At 38.2% G+C, this 21,563-nt stretch overlaps 1 protein-coding gene across 4 annotated transcripts in view; it reads right to left on the bottom strand.

Moving 5' to 3' along the window:
- CADM2 (cell adhesion molecule 2) overlaps window positions 1-21,563 on the bottom strand; it is a 701,199-nt gene that overhangs the window by 148,390 nt on the left and 531,246 nt on the right. Inside the window, exon 1 of one of the 4 annotated variants that reach the window (XM_052794470.1) lies at window positions 12,859-12,995. The exons of the other annotated variants lie outside the window; for them this stretch is intronic. The gene's annotated coding sequence lies outside the window, so the exon portion shown is untranslated. Of the gene's footprint in view, window positions 1-12,858; window positions 12,996-21,563 lie in introns of those variants that run through there. 4 annotated transcript variants of the gene reach the window in all.

The raw sequence follows: 21,563 nt of genomic DNA, 5'->3' as shown, positions 1-21,563 counted from the left end.
AGCAGAAAAAAAAAATCAAATCATACAGCACTTATTAACCCTCAATTAAAAATCTGAATTAAAAAACCCAAACAATAATTTTGTAGAAAAATGCTCAGAGCTAATACTTTCTCTAGTGTTTCCTAAATGTGAAACTTTCTTTGCAGATTTAATTTTCTCTAGTTGAATCCTGGAAAGTATCACCAAATAGTGATAGATTAAAACAAAATAAAACAATCCTCCACCACCACCACCAAAAAAAAGAAAAAGAAAAAAAAAAAGAATGATCAAACAGTTCTAGCACAGAAAACTACAATCCTATCAATTTCAGAATACCATCAGATTTCTCTTTACAGCCAGGTGGGGAAGGGTAATCAGAGCTATATGGATTAACACTAACTCAAAGGCACTGGAAAGTTCTGTAGGAGACCATAGGGAAACTCCTACTGTAAAATCTAGATCATGAACTTTACACCAATAATTAGCAGAGTCTGCAACCAGGTTGATCTCCAGGCGACGAAGACAAAACAAAATCCTCATATGCAAATCTGTCTTCCTAAGTGTACCAGAACCCATAAACATTAAGTGGATTAAAGCCAAAAAGGGGCAAAAAAAGCCTTTGTCTCCTCAACGGCACTTTAGAGGAAAAAGTTCCTTGGAGACTGCTTAAATTCAGAGAAAGGGGAAGGAGGGGAAAAGACTGTGGAACTACTTGAGGATCTGGCCCCGGCGTGTCTATCTAGATCCAAGACAGACAGCTACAGATGAGCCTAGATGAAACATTACTGACTGCGACAGACAAAGTAGGATGGGAATGATGATTACACCGCTCTGCAAAGTGAATTGCGGTAGCCAAAGTGACACCCCGAATTATTCTATGAATGTAGTCGCTGATCATCCATTTTAAAATTAAAGATATATTGTTTCCTGTGAAAATGAAATCAAAGACTTGACTCTGATCTCCCCCATTATGGAACAAATCAGATACTGTACATCAAGTGTCATCTTGTAAGGTGATCTCTACCGGAATAAATTTGGCAGCTAAGACAGACATGTCAAAAAGCCTCTACAACAATACCCAGGAAGCTCACTGGCACTCCACACTGTTATTTGGTCTCTGATATTTCTGTCAATTTATTAAGGAACACTACCTAGCTCTAGTTGTGGGTGAACTTACCACATAAAACTATAGCAAACATCAGAAACATGAATCCCCGTGCCTAAGGAAAACCTTTGGGCACCGCTGAAATCCTTCAGTTATGCAATGACAGTTACTTAGCTGAGTTGCTGAGCTCAAGTCTCTTAGGATGTACAAATACCTAAGGGCAACTGCCTGCATTCTCCTGGGTCACTTAACTGCATGGGGGGGTAGGGGTTTGATACTGTCTGTGCATCAGGGCAATTCACAAACAAGGTGCTCCTCCACTTATTTTACCCATGAGCTCACCCACTAGACATCCTCAGAGTTATTTGCTAGACATCCTCTTGCACAAGAGCTGCAGGCAAACTGTGATTCTCTAAAACTTGCCTGTTCACTGTCACCCCCAAAATTCTGGTTAGAGCACCCTGCTCAGAAGGGGCAAACCCCAGAATTTCCAATTCACTTGACCATCTGCATGCCATTGCCACTGGACTTTTGGGAATTTGCCCTTAAAAGCCTCCTTTGAAACTGTCCTACTTTGTATGAACACACACTATACACATAAAAATATAAATACATATTAATTGAAGCAAAGACTTGAACATTATTTTCCCGTGTTTCCCACCCACTAGCTCATCTTTTTTCTGCTTCCTACTGTGAATATTTGCAGTAGAATAGCTTCAGTAAGTGAAGGTGTGAGCAAAGCCCATTAAGAAAGTACAGTGGCCAGATGGTTAGGACAATCTCTGAGAACGTTGGTAGACCAAAGATCTTTTTACTGGTTTGTATTAGAGACTGTGGCAGTTTAAAAACTTGTCCCTTCCTTACCCATCCCACTAGCAGTGACTGCTCTAACTACCTGGCTACCAGCTAGACCAAGCAAACTCTTCTCTGTTCTTCCATTTGTGTCTTTGTTTCAGTGTGAGGAAGATCTGACCTGGTTTAAATGCCATCTTTTAGAGAGACATGGAGAATCCCAAGAAGCACTAAATACCTCCCTTTAAGCTGAAGTTGCCTGTCGAGATTCTGTTCTCCCTTTTTAGGACTTCCTAATGTTTAGCTTACATATCTTCTGCTTCAGCCTGCTGTCTTTGGAGAACCCCACTCTTAATTTGTCTTGCTTTTTCCAGACATTTCTCAGAGAGCTTGAACACGTAATTTGAGGCAGACATTTCCTCTAGGTACATGTGCCTTTTTGTGGAACCAGTCTATTGGTTCCCTAGTGAGGAAAAACTGTAGTTTTCATTTAATGATCATGTGTTATGAAGTCACTAAAAAAAGCCAAGTGTTAACTTTTCAACCTCCCACCACACCTACTTGACTGTTTTCAAAAGCCAAACACCAGGTAAGATTCTCTTTTATTTCATCATCTAAGAAATGATATAATTAAAGTTAGGTACTAGGCACTAGTTATCAACGCACAGAGCCAAAGTTTATAGAGATTCCACAAGACGGGTATACATAATGAACTTACCTAAACAAAGCTTTTCTTTAAACATCTCAAAGTTCTCGTTACTTGTAACATTAATGCAATTGATGTTTGAATGTATGAGGGATGAAAAGTTCTGTATAGACCAGAACTGATCGAGTGAGGAAGACACTTATTTTTCTGATTTCTATTTTGGTGTACAGGGGAAAAGGGTGACATTTCCATGGTTGAAGTTAAAGACATCTCTCATCTGAAAAATAGATTCTGGTAAAAACAACAATATACAATCTATACAGGGTATGTGTATCAACTTAGAGGAAAAAATGAGGAAAACAATCGTTAAGACAAACAGCAGACTAAACTAAACCTGACAGGCTTGAGTGATGACATAATACCCTCTTACTCTGTGATGGTGACACAAAAATGCCAAAGGACACAAAGCTGTCAGTCTTGTTGTTTATCTTCTATCTAAGACTAATAAAAGGAGGTTGGTGATTGACAGAACAGACATGGGCACAGTCCTAGGCATACAGTTTGCACTCTGTTTGAAAAATGTATTGATGGTTTTAGGGGTGGCTTGCTTGTTATTGCCTTTTTCTGCATTACCTTTGTGATCTTTCACGAAGTTTTTATATAACTTTTTTAAAGCTATCATTGCTTTTTTAAATTAATGATTAGTAGTTATAATTGCTGATATTGCAGTGCCCTAGTAATTTATTAACAGTATCAGCTTCTGGACAAGTGTCCAGCTTAGTTGAAAACAAAACTAAGTTTTGCATAACCCCTTAGGTACTATCATGGTGAATAAGGGAATATTATCAAACATTTCTATTTTTAGCTGTCCCAGAAAACAAGGCCTAAATGCATCCTGCTACATCAGCTCCTAACTACTAAAAATGGAAAATGACACAGGTCTCTATAGAGCACAACACTGAAGCAGCACCATGTAATTTTAGCACATAAATCTTGTAAGGCAAGTAAAACTACAAAGAGAGAGAACAAGGAACAGTTTACATAGTGAAGCATTGCTGAAAACAAGTGAGTTATTTGGTTATTGCCCCAATTACTCTGTAGGAAAGAGCTGGTAGAAAATACTCTGAAATGAACCAAGTATCTTTCAGAGTTCTGCAGAATAATTGAATGGGGAAGTCCACATTATTAAAACCACAGAAGACACCATTTTCAAAACCTTCCCCTAAATAAATGTGTGTGTGTGCATGTGAGGATGCAATGCCAGTAAAACTCAAATTATTCTGCTTTATTACTCGAGAACCTCATACAACTGAAGAACGAACCCTATAGAGCCACGCTGTCTTGCAAGTCATTCCTTTCACAGGAGGGGTTGCACAGGCCTGTGCTAGCAAGGTACGTCTTTAAGACCTCCAAGAGAGATCTTTTCTTCTAAAAGCAAATACACATGACAATAAGAAGGGCATTTTGTTCCTGATTCACTCTTCCTCTCATACAGCAACTAACACTGAGAGGCACAATACTGAAGAGCAATATGTGGGTTTCCCACTGAGGCTGGCCTGCTCCCCTGCAAAGCACTGAATGTACTCCTGAGAAACACACAATCTGCTTCTGCTTTGGATCCTGGTTTGTTGTTTGACCTTGTCTGGAGTCACTTTAGCTCACTGAGTCTATGGTTTCTAACCCCACATGGCGACAGTGACTTTTCCTTCCATCTAACGCTTGCTGTAAAGTGTTATTAGGGGAAAGGTAAGGTACCTGAGAAAGGTGGAGATTCAGTTCTCATTCCAGAGTGGACTGGAAAGCATTTCTTTATTGACACATTAGCAGAGTTTTAACAGCTCTATTCATCTCCCAGTTGCTGAGCACTGGGGCAGCAGCAACAAGGACAGGAAGTCTTTGGCTGGAACAGCTGAACTGAACAGGCATTTCACTATGCTTTTAAGTCCCACTGCTATATGTCCACGTGTTTGCTACCACGGCATTTGAGACAGAAGTTTCAATTCTGATCTCCTCACTGGCTACAAACCAGTGCATCCTCCTCTCCTTTATTTCAGTGATTTTGACTGATGACAAATATATTTTTCAAGTTTAAACAAATCATTTTGCTTTAAGGTTGTGCTTTGGCAATATATTTAACACTGGCCAATGTAGGCGCAACAATTCATAATGTGACGGATAATCAGAAAACTCCCCTCTCTTTCCTATATTATAACTGCATTAAAATGCAGTTATGTATGTTATAATGAGACATGTGTCAGCATGCTCCACTGTGCTACAGGCACACTATTCCAGCTGTTGAAGTTACTTCTCTTTGGCATCACATCTCAGTACCTGAATCCCCCCAAAGCTCAGAAATGCACACCCTATCATGTCTTATTACTTCAGTAATATAGAAAACCTGCCTAGCCACTGAACTTAGCAACAGGCAACTCTTCCTCCATCCCCCTGCCCTGTGCTCCACTCACGTGTTTCCGGTGATAACAGAGTATTTTATTGTTATTTCAGGTGCAGGAATCTGCCAATGTTTCAGCCATCTTGTCTTCCTTGGGGCAGGATAAGAGTGAAATATGTGAATGAAATACATGAGTGGAATAGAGGGGTTTTTTACTTGCTGAAGTGTGCATTAGCTGAACTGCTTCTTCCTATTGCAGTATAGCTGTTAGCCGTCTTAAAGAGATCAGTACCTCTTACAAGCACATCCCCAGAAATTTTATACAGAAACCATTGCATTTTAATATGAAGATCTGCCCTTATTTTGTCTGCATTTTTTGTTTGGAAAATAGGGACTTCTTGCTATTGTTAACAGTACAATAAAAATCATCTGATAGCACTGTATCATTTCAGCCTGATATATTCAAAGCAGTAACATGATACATTGGCTGTCATTTAAATATACAGCCACAGTACCATGTCATTACTCCTTTCTCTGTGCCACACTCCATAGTGAAACTCAGCAACAATTAAATGAAAGCATTTAAACAAATTTGTGGTTTCAAGGGCAGCCTAAAATATTACAAAATAGCCCGAAAGCACTATGTTCTTTACACCCTGATGTCAGCCTCCTGTCAAAGTAGCTTTATTCTGACTACGAAAGAACGGGATCTTGACCGAAGTAACAATGAAGGGAAGCACTCAGTCAGAACTGCTCAGATGTAATTCCTGCTCTAACACATTCTTTGTCGTAAACAGATTCTGAGATGACATTGGATCAGTTATGTTTCCACCTCAAAATTTTAAGTGCTTTGCTAAAGTAACATCCTTAACAACTTTACAACAATAAATGGAAATTGTACTCACACAGCCACATGCAACACCCTGAAACAAACACTGGTACTGGGAAGAGAATAGCTCTTAACTGGACTAAAAGACTTTGCGAAAAATGAGACAGGAGCAAAATGCCTAGGAGGTAGGAATCACAGATGCTTATCTCAGAATTTATACCAGGCTCTTCTTAGTCTTTGATAAACAGGTAAACTTTTTGCCTTCTACTCCTATTTCAGAAATGCAGATTATAGTTACTAGCAGCACAAGAGATACTGATTCAATTCTTCAAACTACAATATCATTAATAACATCCTGTATTGGGTTTGCATGGCAAGGTTTTGGTAGCTGGGGGCTACAGGGCTGGCTTCTGTGAGAAGCTGCTAGAAGCTTCCCCCATGTTCAATAGAGCCAATGCCAGCCGGATCCAAGTTGGACCAGCCGCTGGCCAAGGCTGAGCCCATCAGCGACAGTGGTGATAATGCCTCTGGGATAACATATTTAAGAAGGGGGGAAAAAACCTGCACAACAGCAACTGCAGCCAGAGAGAGAAGTGAGAACATGTGAGAGAACCAACCCTGCAGACACCCAGGTCAGTGAAGAAGGAGGGGGAGGAGGTGCTCCAGGCGCTGGAGCAGAGATTCCCCTGCAGCCCGTGGAGGTCCACGGTGGAGCAGATATCCACCTGCAGCCCGTGGAGAGAGGACCCCATGCCAGAGCAGGTGGATGCCTAAAAGGAGGCTGTGACCCCGTGGGGAGCCCCTGCTGGAGCAGGCTACTGGCAGGACCTGTGGACCCATGGAGAGAGGAGCCCACGCTTGAGCAGGTTTTCTGGCAGGACTTGTGACCCCGTGGGGGACCCATGCTGGAGCAATGTGTTCCTGAAGGACTGCACCCCATGGAAGGGACCCACACTTGAGCAGTTCATGAAGAACTGTAGCCCGTGGGAAGGACTCACATTGGAGAAGTTCATGGAGGACTGTCTCCCATGGGAGGGACCCCACAGTGGAGCAGGGGAAGAGTGACGAGTTCTCCCCCTGAGGAGGAAGGAGCAGCAGAGACAATGTGTGATGAACTGACCCCAACCCCCATTCCCTGTCCCCCTGTGCCGCTGGAGGGGAGGAGGTAGAGAAAATCAGGACTGAACTTGAGCTCGGGAAGAAGGGAGGGGTGGGGGGAAGGTGTTTTAAGATTTGGTTTTATTTCTCATTACCCTACTCTGATTACTCTGGTAATATATTAATTGCCCAAGTCGAGTCTGTTTTGCCCATGACGGTAATTGGTTGAGTGATCTCTCCCTGTCCTTACCTTGACCCACGAGCCTTTTGTTATATTTTCTCTCCCCTGTCCAGCTGAGGCTGGGGAGTGATAGAGTGGCTTTGGTGGTTACCTGGCATCCAGCCAGGGTCAACCCACCACACATCCTACATTTTAAATCAAATAAATTAGTAATACCAGACTTGAAGTAGAAAAAAAATCATAGCATCTCAACCATCTCAGTCAGAGCTCTACATCTTATTTTCTCACAGGTCAAAATAAAGATGGAAGACAAAATACAATCTAGTGTATTTTAAGGATTAGCAAACCTGCACTTTTTCTAATAAAAAACTGGGAGTAGTTTCCACAGCCTGGAGCTCCTTGGGGAAAATCTAGACACCCATATTCCATTTTCCAATGGTCTGTGCCTGAATATAGGTATATACTGCAACTGCCACAGATTTGCATGGTGTTGTCGAACCTGAGCAACCCAGCTGTACTCTATGGCACAGCCATCCTCTGCTCCCCAGCCATAGCAGCAACATCTTGTATATGCACAGTCCCAGAGAAAAGTTTACTTCTTTCTTTGGGCATGCTTGGCACGTGAAATTCCCACTATGACGAGAGTGGTGACTCTGAAGGCACATCACGAGAGAAACAGTTTATTACTGTAGACTTTCTTTGTTATCTGGCCAAAGCATGTACCATCTCATGATCCCCTATGGATAGGCATGGAGGACACTCACTGCAAATGTGGAATATCACTGAACATAAGTTGAATGCCATTGTATGAGGCTGGACTAAAAAGCAAGCGAGGCTAAGCTGTATCCAGAAGTTAAGTGGAAACTAGATATAATGCACAATGAACATGTGCTTCTATGTGCAAATGTACTTCTTGGTAGTCACTACTCGAATTAATGAGCTTTTGAATAGTTTCAAAGTAAAACGCCACAAAGCATGCATTATAATAAGGAATAGCAGTATAGTCACCACAAAAGGTGATACCGCAGTGGACAATGTAGTACCACAACAGGAATATCAGATCTAGCATGCAACTAATGGCATAATGCAGAGGTATCTGAAAGCAGTCCAGCTACATTAGCTGGGCTCAGCAGCAGTAATGTAAGCACAGTGATGTGGCTATACTACTCCAGGGACCTATGCTGGTATTTCTGCACAGTACGTTGCTTGGCTGCAGGTCTTAGTCAGTATCTCTGCCTACTGACTTAGATACAGATATTTTTCAAGACTTCTTGCTAGGTTTTTGTTTCCCTAATACAGCAATACTGAAATTGACTGCAGGAAATTTCCAAGTTTTTCCTATCTACTAAGTTGAACCTGATTTTACTGGCATATTGATTGCTGGAAAAAAAAACAATCCACAAACCAGAGAATTGTTTTATTCTTGTAATTAATAAGGTGTAACCTTCATGTTAAGGAAACCTTTTATCCTTCAGATACTGTACTACGCCGTTACAAAGTGGAAAATATGTCCAGCAGGACTAGCAAGAGTGCATCAGAATTCACAGTAACGATTTACAGGACCATTGATTGCCTAAATATTTGATCACTCTGTATCATTCATCTATTGCAATATTTATTCTAGATTTAAGTAGTTTTCCTATGCTCATTATCTCTGCAAATCATATTGGAAGTTGTAGTTCTTCGAATAAGTTTTTACAGCATAGAATAAAAAGTGGCTCTTAAGTCTGTAAGCAGAAAGATAAAACAGAAATTATTTTCTCTTTTTCATTGCAACGTAATCAGACTGCCAGAATCAATGCACCATAAAAGATTCTTTGGCACAGAGAACATACATCATGGATAAACTTAATTACTTTTCAAAGGGGAAAGAAAACTGTTCTGTGAAATAGCAGACAGGTCTTGTATTGACCTGACGTGAACAGACAGAGCTGATTGCTGCTATACTGTAGCTCAGACATGGTTATGTTTTACAAAACGTCTGCCAGGCATAGGCAAGTTACCTACTGTAACAATTCTAGAATTAGCATTGTTTTCACAGATGTCTTCTTACTCTGCACTATTAGATCTGATGGAAGAGTAGGATCAGTGAGAGCCCTCTAAAATTGACACTAGAGATTTACAGTGAAACACTTTTTCAGTCAAGACAGCATCTGTCACTATTATTCACACCGAGAAGCATCTCAATCAGCAGGAAGCCCAGCTGCAATCAATTATGAGGCAATTCCTGCCTATGGTAGCCTTTGGTCCAAGTGCATCACAGTTTGACTCAGAGGGATGCCTTCACTCACCTTCTGCTCCAAACAGGAGAATGTCGTATTTCAGCAAACATATTCTCAAGGACTCGTAGCAGATCCCTGGTCAAGTCAGCACCATGGCAGCTAGCTTTGTGCACGATTTTCCCTTACCTATCATGAGGTAGCCTAGCTCACAGAGAAGCAGAGACAGACCATGTAGCTGTTTACTTAGAAATGATAGTTACGGGACCCTATGTAGCTCTTCATTTAACTGCCAAGATTGTGTTCTCCTTTCTTGAGCCAAAAGGAAGGTGAAAAACATACTGATAAGACTACATCATTTTTACTGAGGTTAGGATAAGGGCACCATATTAATGAGTTGTAATTAGATTAACTGATGGACAAAGAGAATTTGCAAGATCTACCTAGTCTGTACCTAAGATGGAGACCTGTGTGATGCAAACTTGCAAGGCCACTGAAGAAGACAGTGCATGCTTAGGAGAAACATTATCTTCCAAACTTTAAGGCATGGTAGACATGCAATCTCTCAGATGGGTATATAAATACATAAAAAACCCTCAAGTACTTGTAGGTGTACTGAAAACAACTTGTTTTCTTGAAGTTAATATCATGACTTCCATAGTTCACATTAAGTATTGGTAGCACTGATTTTGCAAAAAATATTCTTCAAAACACATCTCAGAGGTATACTAGACTATATTACTTTCATTGAATAGGAAGTTAGTGGCATAAAATCCTTCATCAGTAATCTTAGTGTAGTTCTGTTCTATTCCAATCCAATTTATGCTGCTCAAAAGTTTTTGAGCTACTTTCTCCTTGAATAATGATGCTGCTTCTTTTACTTTGCTCTTTGTGGCTTGCACACCACTTCAGATTTGATAAATCAAGCCCTAAAAATTTTATGATTACTTCTGTTGTTTCAAGATTCCTCTCCACATATTTTCCTGTCTTATGTTTTCATTCTCTTTTCCTTTCTTACGTCACTCTACTTCATAAATGCACTTTGTATTACAAAGTTTTACTAGTCTGGTTTTTATGCTGTCTCTTTATTATATTCTACTTCTTTTTTGTTTTGTTTTGTTTTCCCTTTATCTTCTTTCATGTCTCTGTATTACTATAGTGTTCTGAAGTACACAGTAGGAGCAAAGCTACCATGCATTCTAAGGAGGATGTCTAAATTTAGAGGGGAAAGGAATCAGCCCTAATCTGGGTTCAGTTTTCTGTAGTTACGAGGTAATTACTCAATTATGCTTCCAGTATCTAATTATATTGAGTATTATTTCATTAGCCTTTTCTTTTTACTAATAATTACAAGGTTTGTAAACTCTTTCACATGGTTGTACCCAACACAATGATGACCATGGCTCACACAGTCTCCTAAATAAATTGTAAACTGCTATTTGAATACACTAGAATGACAGGTACATTAAGAGATAAGATAATATGAAGGGAACTAAATAGCAAATTACTCCATATGCTTTCTGAGATACTCATGTTAAATATTAAACACATTTGAAGAACACATAACCTGTCAAATCTCAGTTCCCCTGTCTCTTTCTCATACCTTTACATGCTATTTTTCCCTTTACTTCAATACTCACATTGAAAATACAAATTAATGGAAATACTCTTTAACAACCAACCAACCAGCTGGAATTTAAAGTGCATGCTTTCAGACGTTAATCAAATTTCTTCTTGCATGACACAGGAAGGTTATGGAGCAATGGATTCAGAGCCACGCTGCCTGCATGAGATGCGGACATAGTGGTGGCACAGTAAGGGAAGATGGCCAGTCTCCTGCTCCATGTAAGAGCATGTAACTTGTAGGCCTGTGCTAATGCTGAATTTCCTCTTTAAGGAGCTTTAGATACTATTACTTAAAAAACTTGTTTGATAAAACCACTTCATTTTCAGAATTTGCAAAAGCCAACAATTACCTATTTGGCAACTAGAACAGGAGTAAGCCATTGCGTGGCAGGTATTTTAATGAATCTTTTCTTGCTCCTGTTCTTCTCCCTCCTGTTTTTCTCCTGCCCATCCTTGCCACTCCAAATATATCTCTGTTCTAAGCTGTCCATTTCATACACATACAAGATTTGTGTACATGGAAATGACCTCATATAGACATGAAAAGAAGACTGAGTGGCAAATAATTCAGTTATGTCTGGCTGTGATTCCATATTTGTATATAAAGTAGCAGAGTTTTTGTTCTGTTTTTTTTTAATAACACCACCTCAGAGGTACAATTCTACAATCCATATTTAATCTGGCAAATAATGAAAAAATTGTTTTATTAATTATTTTACAGAACCATTTGCTTTTATTTTTTGACTACAGGTTCTCAACTATTACCTGTTTTTCTAATGATAATTGTTTTGTTAATGCTATGAATCTGCAGTTCCATTAGAGTGCAGAATAACTGTGGGAGGTAAAGTCCCAGTTCTCTCTTATATTTAACATTTTTTCAGTCTTTTTTAAGTTACTCTCAAAATATTATGAGAACAGACAAGTTTCCTATTTCTGATGATACTTATACTACTAATCTAATTAGTTCTTCTTGTTCTGTGATTGTTATGCAATTATATTATGTCATGAAAACAGCATGTTCTGTCAAATTGTTCTTTTTGTTTCTTCATGAAGTTTTAGTACATTAAAAACAAGACAAAAAACATTCTTTGTAACAAAGCCATAAATAACCCCCGGCATCTTTTTTTATATTTATAAAACTCTTATTAACAAATGAGACCTTCAATTTACTGGAACATATTGAGTATATGAAAATAAAATCTTGCATCATAACACTATCTTTGAAATGTTCTGTGCCAATCATATCAGATTGTTCTCATTGACTCAATCAGGCATAATTTAATCAGAAATAAATTAGACTTCCTCTATTAGAGTAAAAATAAACACTTGATTCATATTCATTCCCCTAAAATATTTGCTTGTATCCACAACTGTATAAGAATTAAGGAGCTCAGCAGGCCCTCTGGCAAAGTGATGCATTTTCAACTGATCCTTTGGTCTGTTTTCCTAAGACCACAACACACAAGACATTATGTGTGACAATGGATGCCTTTTTGGCTGATGACACCGAGATTGTATGAAATGACCAGCTGATAATATTTCTCTCACTGCAACTGTATCTGTATCTATATGCTAGATCTTTCTTTTAGCTAACCATAGCTAAAATTAAGACTATTTTCTTGGACAAACTACATCTTTAACCTAAGTAAGAACAGAATTTTTCCTAAAAAAAGTTAGTTTGACAACAGAATAGTCTCTGTACAAAAATGGCAGATGACACTTTGTGGGTAACTTTCAAAATTAAACTGAATAAAATACTAGGAAACTATGTCCAAAAAAGAACAATCTTGAACCAGAAAGGAGGTAACCTTCAGTAAAGAAAGAGATTAATTATCTTGTATCTGAGTATCTGAATGTTCAATTTGTGTGGGCAAAGTCTTCAGTCTCACCAAGCCTGTCTGATAACGGCACATATTTTTGCCTTTGTCTAGCCTCAGCTTATGCCACAGTTTGCCTAAAGTCACCAAAGAAAATTACTCGGTATGCTACACCTTTTCCTTGTGCCTAAGGCTCTTGAAGTAAGACATCATCAGACTAACAGTATAATCCATGAGCATAAGGTGGGGTTGAGAATCAATACTTAGTCATTCTCTCAGATGAAACATGTAGCTGCCTCAGGTCATACAGAGTACGGTCACAGCAATCTGCATCAGACTCCGGGATGGCCTATTACAAGCATCTATTAAACAAATGCAGGAATGAGGGGCAGCCTCAGATGTGATTAAAGAAAACACTGGAATTGCACAATACTGAATGAACTGCTGTCCTCTAAAATCCTTTTGTGAAGAAACAGCCTTGATTCATTCTATGTCAGCAAAAACTGTCAAATGAATGACACACTTGGGCATTGAGCACTCACGCTTCACATATTGCCAAATGAAAGAAGATGAAAAGGTCCATCTCGATACATTCAACTCTTTCCCTAATGGTTTATATAATGATAAGTATTATGTATCAAGCAGATGGGAGAATTGAAATAGAGATGATGTTTGATGCATATGTTAGTATCTCCTCTTCTCTTGTATGAAGGGCTCTGCAAGGTGGGAAGAGAAAGAAGGAGTTCTTTTTGTTTTTCCTAAATGCAATTTCTGTGTGAGAAATCCCCTTTTGTACAAGTACTCTAAATGAACAGCTTATTTGCTGGGGAAGACCATGATGGTTGGGATGAAGAAGTTCAGAGTCATTTTCATAGCTTCCCTTTAGCAAGTAATTTGGATGTTTGGTCCTTATCTCAAAACCTTTTCCTAGGTATGGCCCAAGGCCCAGGGATGTGTAACACACCACTGATGTAAAATCTTTGGAAGACTTGCTACTGTTGTCTCCCACAAGCTGTATAACCACACAGTTTTACTGCACTGAGAACTATGAAGTATGAACATGTGACTTTTACGTATTTATAAATACCCTGGCTCCTATTTTTGCTATTAACAACTGTGACAAAGAAAAAATGTGAGTATATGCACTCATCATTTTCTCCTTAGTATTTATAAAATTAGAGTAACTACTTCAGATAGGCTTCTAAAATAAATAAAAGACATGTGCTCTTTTATACTGCTTTGTTTCACACAGATTAGGAGAGCTCACCAGGTTTATCAATTACAATTTCAGTTGGCTACCATTTAATGGCTTATTTCTCTGAGGCAATGAGCAGGCAATTTTACACAAATACTTTTTACCTCAGGTGCTCTCTCATACAAAGCCCCATGCTCATTCAACATACCTATCAATCCATATATCTATATTTCCCTATGGAAGGCGAGTGAGAAGTGAGGGCAGTAGCATTTTACATGCACGGCACTCAGTAAACCCCTAATATCTTGCTTAGTTTAACTACTGCTGCAAAGTGCCTTACCTGTTCTTTGGAATGGGGCCCGAAGGTATAGCTCCTGTCTTTGTAGCTCCAGGCAGGCAGAACTGAGGTAACTGCTGTACCCTCTGAGGAGCGCCTGGATAATATCACAAGGATTGCGCCTGCTCATTGAATGGAGGGGGCTAGCAGCCTTTTATTCTTGAAGATTACAGTCAAAGGGATTGTGAAGAAACAATATAAAGGGATGGTTTTTTACTTATTCTTGTGCAGCACAGAGTTTGGCAAACTTTCTTACTGACAGCAGCTATTCTAAAACTATGCTTCAAAGATCTAAGACATACATTTTAAAAGTAGTTTAAAGTGGCACCACTATCATGCTGATTTAGAATAAATTTGCAGTTGGTTTACTTGGAATATCCTAACCCAGATTACTACAACACCTACTATGCTGCCTCACACCCCAAGGGAAGAATATGCTTTCCATGCCTGGCTTTTTATTCTGCAGTTGTCCTTGCCTTTGACCAAAATTCTGACTTTCAGAATGTGCTGCAACAGCCCTTTTTTGCACAGGACGTGGTGCCACATGCGGTGTCTTCATTTGGGCAATGCTCATTTACTTGTTATTTTTCACTCTCCTGTTAATCAGCATTGTGGGGACTTTTTAAAAAGTAGAAAAAAGGGTTAAGATATCTGCAGAGCTATCTTTGAAAAGGAGGAAGGTGAGCTCATTTTGCATTTGAAATTAATACTGGACTGTTTGTGTGTTTATTAAGAAGGTAGAGTACCTGAATCTATGTACAGTCCAACTGCAATTTTTTTCTGTAAAACCATGACTATATCAAAGTTTTGGATACCCAGATGTTGGAAGCACACTTAATTTCTGTGCAAAGGATAAATGAGGGTGCAGAGTACTAAAATAAGAGGAGGGACAAATATAAAATATTCCCATTTTATCTGTACTTAGAAGCAAAAATTTCCATTAATACAATGGCTGCTACTTTTTAAAGTCATAATGAGTCACACAGGTTTTATTGATGCATAACATAAAAAATTTTAAAGTCCTTACAAAAATTAAAGTCATTGTTCCTGAGTGCTTCAGGGGCCAGCATTTTCAACTGAGGTACATTAGTGCCATTCGTACAATGGAAAGAATTAAGCCTTGAAAAGCCTATGGAATTGTCTTCATTTTTAATCTCAGTCAGCTGGGATGTTTTGACAGCTATTTAATGGCAGAGGATAAGATCCAAGCCAGCTGTGTCCGTCTTTCTAGGCACATCATGCAAACATTTACTCATATGGATGATATCTTGTTATCACTGTAAGAATATGAAAAAGGGGGCACAGAAACTTGAAATATTAAAGCTCTAGAAAAAAAAAAAAACTACCCAAAGATGATAACTGAGTCACAAAATCCTTCATAGCCCCAGGGCAAAAGTCTTATGTCACTGTAGCATAATTTGCCTGCTTTTAGTGCATATTAATCTTGAAAGTGACAAGTCACCACTTTTATAACAAAATAACTTAATAAAAGTGGAACAAACTATAATCAACATTCAGTAAAGCTAAGCAATATTATAACAACAAATTCAAATTTGAGTAGTAAACTTCTCAAATATCCTTTGTAAGTTATATTACTTTCTTGTATCTACTTCAGTAAGCTTTAGTAACAAATCTTAAGGAAATGTATATCGTAAGAAAAGAAAATGGTCCATTTAACTATGAAGTAATGAATGTAAAAATATTATTCTGTTTATATGACTTATTGGAAAATTACAACAGTGATTCATTCACTAGACAAGAAAAACCTTATTATCTCTAAACTGTTGGTACAAAATGTGAATGAGTGTTCTATAAGGGGAAATGGATAAGAGGCAAAGATGAAGCTTCTTTTGATACTTTTTTTTTTTTAAAAAAAGAATGAGTTCAGATGGAAAAGTGCATAAACTTAAGTGTATTCTGTCCTTATTTGAGGTGACAGAGAGAAATTCAGAATTCAAGAACCGTAATTGAAAACGGGCCTGGATTTTATAAGCTAAGTCTTCAGGACTAGGGTATGAACAGGTAATCCTATTGAGCTTGGTGGATATAGCTTCCCTTGCAACTACCTGATGAGCGTGTCCAAAGAATTATTTTAAAATTGGAATTTAACCATAAATTTTTGAAGTACCTACAGGGTCATTTGGGGCTCTTCCTTTTCTATAAACATCAACTCTTGATTTTGTAAAATTAATTAAAAATACTGACATTATTATGTTATTAAAATGGATACACCATACAATAAATGAATAAAAAGTCTATTTTAAAAATAAAATTATTTAAAGATAATATCTAATCTGACCTGTATGGTTCACTTAATAACTGGTGTTATCAATCACAGGGACTGTAAAATGGCAATGAAACATAAAGCAAGAAGGGACTTCACATTCAGATAACTGGCTTCCATGGCAGAAGAGGAAAAGATTTCGATGAAATAGTTTGTGAGCTCAGGAGAAGATTAGAACTGAGTCCTGCAGTGTGGTGTAAAATTTAAGCAATACTCTATATTCTCAATTCCAATCAACTTCCAAATTTGAGACATTTTGCCATCTACCAGTCTTGGACAGGTGAAAGAACAAACTACTGTGTGATATCCTTTCATTTTTATGAAGGTTTGATAGAATGAAAAATGGCAGCAAGAACATCAGTAAAGAAAACAAATTCTGAACACTGCTACTGTGCATCACAGTAGACTGCAAATATGACAATATTCTGGATATTTAAAACGTAGCCCAAGGCATAAACCTACATGAAGTTTTCATTATCACATATTTAAAGGTAATAAAATGTTACTGTCAATCAGTTTAAGAATATTGTAAAGCTGAGTTAAAAATACAGGTAAGCCTCTCTAAACCACTTTGGACAGAAACCCTTCCTGTGATTAACACTTTTAGAGACAGAAACCCTTGTTACTTGCAGCTTTTACTTGTGGAGTTTAACAAGGTCACAATCTACTTACAGCAGCAGCTGGTAGGTCATTTCTCCTTTTAATAGTTTCTGTTTTAATTATCACTGTTATCAGAGATGGTACTTTTCATTGTGCCAGCACATAAAATAACATACAATGAAAAAAACCAAACACCAACAAATACTGAAAAGGACCCACAGATAAAAATTAAGTGAGTAGGTCTATCAGAATTTTAATAAACTTTTTTTGTAGTAGAAAACATTGGTGATTGTTTTATGCATACTGCATTCTAGCACCTCTTACCAGCCCATGTTACTCTTCAAGCCAAACCCAAGAACACAATCCTCTTTAAAGTCTTGATTCATTTGAAATAACGGTAGTAGAAGCAATTCCTCTGGGTCCTGCTGACACAGGAGGTGGACCAAATATTGAAACTGTTGAAGAAGAGAACTTTTTAAAAAAGCCTGCTCTACTTCATTACTTTTTTAATGAGAATTGGCATACTTTTCAGTGACAGATATTGCTATTGTCATCCACGCTGATGCAGCAAACTTAACTAAGCATGAATGCTGCCCCTTCCTGCTTCTGGCTGCCCTATGTAGCCAAATCTTCTTGTTTCATTTATCTTATTCAAAGTCCTCTTAAAATTCATATCTAAAAAATTTCTTACTAGATGAAAAAGGGAATTTGTCAACATAAGAAGGAAACACACAACACATGTTTGAGTTTACTGAACTGTCATCTCCTATGGACTAACTTTCTAGAGATCCTATGAACCCAAAACCAGCAGCTGAAAATATCAGGTGTTTGTGTCCGCACAGAACCCTGACATCTTGGAAGTCACTGAAGTTTAATCAGTTCCTGACCATGGACATAGCTACATTATACCATATCAAACTCATCCATGAAACACCATGGAGTATGAGCATTTACGCACTTCCTTTACACTCTGCATCCCTGAGCACATAGCTAACAGCTAACATGTACTGGTTTAGATGAAGGATACCACCAGAGCTTTTTAAAATATTTTTTGTCTTTCTTCTTTTTTTTTTTTCGCTTTTAACAAAGAGCAGCACTGTAGCATTGATGTTTGGTGAAAGTCTAAGAACTACAAGTAATCACAGATTGCACCCCTGAAAATCTAAACTGCAAGAACTGCCCTGAGGCTGGCAATTGCTGCTACCAGAGTTTTGGCTGAATGAACTATCATTTGATCCTAAAGCACCTGTCCAGCCAAAACATATCAAAGAATGGATGACAACAGCTATTTCAGCAGTATTTGCAGAGACAAGAACACATCAAGAGTCAACAGTAAAAGTAATAAAAAAGGCTAAACTTTCCATTACAAACAAAAACCAAGAAAACCTTTCTGATCCTGTTTGTACAAGAAATGTGTGTAATGCTAAGACTTAGAAGTGGAGGGGGAAAAAATAAACACACATTATGACTGGTCAAAGTAAAAAAGTATGCCACTATAACCCCCAGAAACAGCCTTCAGGAAAATCAGCACATCTTTGTTTGTGTAAATACTTTTGCTACTGTATTTAGAGTTTATTTAAGTAATTCTTATCTCAAGTTATTACTCATCTTAAAAGCATGCTGGAAAAAACCTAGAAAACGAACTACTAAGGAGCTCTTTCAAAAGCACATCTGAAATTATATAATAAGCATTACTCACTCTCTTCCTGCCTTTTATCATTAGTTAATGGTGAGTTGGAGTTGAGTGCTCAGTGCAAAGCTTCATATGAAAGCCTTTAAAAGTAGTGTTGGCCAGACAATATGAAAAGTTTAGTATTAAAATACCACAAAGCTAGGTTTTTAAGTTATGGTTTCGTATTTCAGAGATAGCAATTTTAAGTTTTTGTGAAGAATGATATTTTATTGAGTTTTATCTAAGCAGTGTTTTAACTGTACTGGATACTGAAGAAACAAAAAGATGTCTCCACACTATGTTTTAAAGCAATGCTTAGATTGCTGTATATTTTAGTGTATCACTTATTATAGTTCTATGTTACTTGTCAGACAAGACAGCAGTCTGATTCCTTCTAGATCTAGTATGTTGCTGGATTCTACAATATTAATCAATTAACAAGAGTGGGATGAAAGACATGTCAAACAGAGCTAACTATGTCCAAGCTTATCCACCTACTGCTGCTGCCACTGGAAGAGGAACCACAGTTGCATAGAAGCTGAAGAGAATGGTCCTCTGACATCAGTTGTCATGCTATGCTTCAGGTGCTACCTACCTTCTTTTTTTATACTTGTACTCATTGCAATTATTAACGACTACGACATATATCTATACCACAATCTGAAGGCAGGCCTGAGCTTGCACTGCAATCCAGATTTATTTAACCTTCAACATAAGTGGCCCCAAGCACAAAGCTTTGGAGGAATCCTAGAGATGGAAGGAAGCAACAGCTTGCTGTCACTCTGTCCCTTAGCACAGGGACTACTTGTTCCATACAGGCCTATGGCTGTAAGAGGGTAGGCAGGCAGGCTTTGGGCTTGCCTTACATTTTAGGAACACTCCCACATCTTAACTAGTGGGGGACACTAATAAAGACCCTGACTGAGAATAGGGTGGGTGTACCACAATCTAGACATACCCTCGTGCTGGCTACCAAATATGTGGAACATACTAGATTTCATTTGCTATCTTGTCTGTACTGCATTGAGCTGGTTTGACGTAAGTTGAAGGTCAAGACAACTACTTGTACTCTTGAACCAACTATTCCCAAACCCCTAAATATATTTTCCCAAAGTAGAACACTAGATCAAAGAATTTTGTATCTGCATGTACAACTTTCAAGTAATCCAAACAAGAAAACTCCCTAGCCCACTGCCTTCCTACTTTTCACCCTATCTGGTTTTTGGGGAAAACACCATAAATAATAATCCCCAATTATTAAATATACACCTTGAGTACTCAACTACTGCTTTATTTGTTTCCCTCAAACAGCAGTTCATCCCATAACTAGTTCCTTTGCATGTAACCTGCAAATTTCTTCTTGCCTTGGAAAAATATTTTCTTATAGTCAAATTTACAGTGCCTTTGGAAAGGAGAACACTGGTCTAATATGTATATAAAGAAGAAAAATCTCTGATATGCAAGCAGCTGTGACCTTTAACATACATTGCTAACTTACAGGAAGCATTGTAGTTAATAACTTTATCAAACTGCTGCATTAAAATTGCTACAAATTATTTACTCAATTTCATTAACAAAAGAGAATTTGTGCAACACACAGCGAGAAAAAGTCAGCATGCTGTGTCTGGTCACGGGGCCATTGAACCCATTTAACAAGGAAGGGGAAAAAAGTAGAAAGTAAGTGTAAAGTGCCATGACTGAGCCTAGAAATCCTACTGATGGAAATTGATCACATTTCAAAATGGCTGTGATAGAGAAACGGTCGTTAAGCAATGCCTACGGGGCATCAGGACACATTAGGAGCTAGAAACCTGCAATTAGAATTCTGAGAAGGAACTGTAAACACAGAGTACATCATGCTCTTTATTTTTTTTTTTTACTTTTTTCTCGTTATTTAAAGATTTATTGTCAACATTTTCCTACAGTTCCTTGTCAGCTAACTCTGGAAGAACCTACACTGCTATCAAGCACCGCGGAGGTCACTCCCACACACCTGATTACCTCCTCAGTTGATTCATAGGAGTGTTGCTATACATATACTGAAAGCTACCGTGAACAATCCATTCATTTCTAAGACAGATGTCTGTTACAAAATGCTCTTGGACTCTGGAAGCTACAAGAAGCTAACTAAATTTTATGGTAATAGTATGACTTCCAGAATAGCTGTTCTACACTTTAAATATTGGCTCTTAGGAAAAGGTAGGTATTGTTCAGAATAAGTCAGCAATCTGAAACATTGGCAATAATTTTATACGTGGTGTTGCTACGGAAAAGACTATGATGGAAACTCATAAATTCACAGGAAAAAAAGGTTATTTGTAAAGCTTCATATGTGGAATAAAGAATGTATCTTTTCTGACTCTAGCTACAGAAACTCTGAAAGAACCTTGATAGGGAAGCAAACCAATATTATTAAGTTTTCTACAGGTTATCCAATATACTACACACTTTCCACTTGAATAAAGCAAAGCGGCCTCAAAGCCTGCTGCTAGGAAAATAACAATTACTACTTGCTCTGGTTGTTACACAAATACCTAAAACCACATCTTTAATTTAGAGTCACTGTATGCTAACAAAGAGGAGGACACCCTGCCCTCAAAGGTGTAATAAATATATAAGGCAAAGAAGAGAGATCCTCCAAGTCAAAGGCAGCATACAGAAGCTGAGAAAGATTGATGGCCATGTTTCCAAAAGTGCTTATTTGTCAAAATGGAAACCACAACTGAAGACTGTCTCCCTAGACATCCAGAGAGGTAAGGGTTCCAAAACATCTTATCTAATCCCCACCCCC

Source organism: Harpia harpyja, chromosome 8 (assembly GCF_026419915.1).
Source record: "Harpia harpyja isolate bHarHar1 chromosome 8, bHarHar1 primary haplotype, whole genome shotgun sequence".
Taxonomy (NCBI): Eukaryota; Metazoa; Chordata; class Aves; order Accipitriformes; family Accipitridae; genus Harpia; species Harpia harpyja.
Note: the sequence above shows the minus strand (reverse complement) of the source record. Positions and strands in the feature narration are given on the sequence as shown.